Source organism: Aplysia californica, unplaced genomic scaffold, assembly GCF_000002075.1.
Source record: "Aplysia californica isolate F4 #8 unplaced genomic scaffold, AplCal3.0 scaffold00323, whole genome shotgun sequence".
In the NCBI taxonomy this organism is placed as follows: domain Eukaryota; kingdom Metazoa; phylum Mollusca; class Gastropoda; order Aplysiida; family Aplysiidae; genus Aplysia; species Aplysia californica.
The window spans coordinates 827,769-830,560 of record NW_004797593.1 but is presented as its reverse complement, the minus strand read 5'-3'; the positions used below and the strand labels follow the sequence as shown (position 1 = coordinate 830,560).

The following is a 2,792-nucleotide window of genomic DNA, read 5'->3' as shown; positions in this document are numbered from 1 at the left end:
GTGTGTGTGTGTGTGTGTGTGTGTGTGTGTGTGTGTGTGTGTGTGTGTGTGCGCGCGCGCGCGCGTATCCTTGACTGTCTGACAATTAACGTGTGGGTACGGATGACAGTAACTGTAAATACTTTTTTTACATCAAATGTCGCTTAATTGACCAATTTCATTATTGACGTAAAAAAGTATAAAGCCTAATTGGGGAGAGGGAGCTGCAAAAACCTGTTAATTATTATTGCTATTATTGTCGCTCTTGAAGTTGCAGACGAACCCTATCCTTACGCCCTGGGGACATGTTGTACCCCCAGGGTTGTATTCTTCATATTTTAAAACACTTCTAGTGCGATATCTCTTTGAAACTTTCAGTCTTTCTCTAAAAATCATTTTGACAGACTAGTATGCAAAGCGTACGGATCGGATTAACGAGTAAATTTCCTCTTTGGAAAGTGGTGGCACAGACAGTGGCGGTGGGTGGACCAAAATTTGGGTGGGCTCAGGTTGCTTCCAGTTCTTTTCCACCAAATAGCAAGCAATAAGAATTAAACAGTGATGATTTTTCTATACTCACGGAGAGCCACGGCAGTTTGAGAACCATTCAAACGAGAAAAGTTGCCTTTGTTTTCAATCCCTTTGTTTTTGGTTAAATTCTTATTGATAGTGGGGACGAAGCCGATTCACCTCCAAATTTCCTCTAGTTAGTTTTCGTGTGACGAAAAAGTTGCCTTACAAGTAGTTCGACCTGATTTATAACTGTTAAATTTCAGCAGCACAAACTCAAATATGCTCACACACAGCACTTCAAACATAATACTTCTATGAGCTGGATTATGCCGTGTAGTCGAGAAAGTTTAACGCACCCAACAAAAAACCAATGAGCGCATAGCTAGGTATCTGTGTCAGTGGGGGAAAGTGTTTCGTAAACTTTCACCCCATTGTCAGGGCTAGGAGAGCGTGAGCCCTCGGTACAGTGTTATTTTTTCCCAGTCTTCTACCCTTTTACAAGAAGAGTTTCATTTAGGACGGGCTGTGGGAAAAGGGCTCATCTTTGCTGAGCCCTAAAGACATTTGATTGGCTGCTGGGTTACTATAGTTGTAAGCGGTGACAACAGTGATTGGATAAGCGGGCAAGCCGCCAAGTTGATCACTCTATGTTCATTGCGTGCGGTCATAACGGTTTCGACTGTTTATTTCATTATGGAGAAACTTTCATTTTCTTTCGGATAGAGTTGGGGGTGGTGGTTGGGGAGGGGGTAGGGGCTCAAGCCCGTGAGCCCTTCACCACCCACCGCCACTGGGCACAGAGTTACCCTCGTCGTATGGATACGATAGCAAAACACGACATACGGATAGGGTTAACCTGTGTACAAAATACTGCAAATGTTATGAACTATTGACTAAACATACAGCTCCTCCTTTTCTTTGAGTATGCACAGCGATTACTTTGCGCATTGTAAAGTATTACATGTATTATAACAGTAATCCCGTACCCTATCTACTTTCTATTCATTTTATATAAAGCAGGTAAGTTCCAGCATTTCTTAAGGGGCTCTCACGGCCTAGAGGTTAAGGTGTTCGCCTCTCATTCAAAGGTCCCGGGTTCGAATCCGGGTACTAAAGAATATTTTCTTTTATCAATAAATGTTCTCCTTTCACATTCTTTCCTGCTCTCTAACAATGTTCTGTTGTCTGCTTTCGTCTCAATTTCTGCCCTCACCCCCCTCACCTCCTTTGCCCCCTACTCTGGCCCGGGTTCCTGACTCTTTCTGCAGCCTTTCTATTGCTTCTCCTTGGCTCCTTCTTGTTGTTGTCTTTCAGCCACACCTCTTATCTTATGGCAGGATAGATCTACACCTTGCCTTCTCAGACAAGGGTGCAAGTTGTGCACGTTAAAGATCCCTTGGTGGTTCAAAATTGATAAAAGTAGGCTTTGGCGTCCACCCGGGCAAAATTCAAATTTTCACACCTACCGTAAATGTTTGGTGTGTCCTGCGCGCTCATGTGACCTTATGCAGTTGCAAGCGACGTAAAACACTTAGGCCAGTAAACAAAAACAAAAAGCCATTTCATGAATATCTGATCCTGAGTAGAGTCCGTATGTTGGCTTCAGTGGTGTTATGGTTGAGCGGCTCTCAAAAGATATGTTTGGTAGCGACGTGAACATATCTGGCACCATCGAGTATAACAACCTGGCTTCCACCGTAAATCCTGTCTAAGTTTTCATAAAATAGATGGACGCAGTCAAAACTAGCCCGACTCCTTTATTAACGAAATTATGTATGATTTCATGAAGAGAGAAAATAAAAATAAAAATTCATAAGGGACACCGTAGGAGCAACACCAGTCCTACCATACATTGAAAAACAAAAGATCAAGTGGTTCGGACACCTCACGCGGATGCCCTCAAACCATCCAGCTCTGAGAGCATACAACATTAAATATTCTGGCTGAGGAAGACCAAGGCAACGATGGAGTGAATCTGTAGCACACTCCTCAGAACTCACGGGATGTCCCTCCTACAGGCCACTCGCCTTGCTGCAGACAGACGCGATCATTTTGTTGCATAATTTCTGATTACTTTCCTTTATCATTTTTTATCAAATTTAACAGAATCGCATAATTTCACAATTTTGGGCTCAGTGTGCATAATTTCAGAATATTTGTTGCATAAAACGACGTGGACAGTATAATGCACTTACGCGATGATTTATTCTTGCTTGACAGGCGATATAAACTGAATAATAATCCGAACGGTCCGGCCAGCTATTTATTTATTACGGCCGTCCCATCACACCAGGCGAGAC

General features: G+C 42.9%; 1 protein-coding gene across 1 annotated transcript in view; it reads right to left on the bottom strand.

Annotated features, from left to right (window-relative positions):
• The window catches only part of LOC101847887 (cytochrome P450 2U1), a 6,881-nt gene extending 4,089 nt beyond the window's left edge, over positions 1-2,792 (bottom strand). The window contains exon 1 of the mRNA XM_005102404.3: positions 2,688-2,792. The gene's annotated coding sequence lies outside the window, so the exon portion shown is untranslated. The remainder of the gene's footprint in view (positions 1-2,687) is intronic.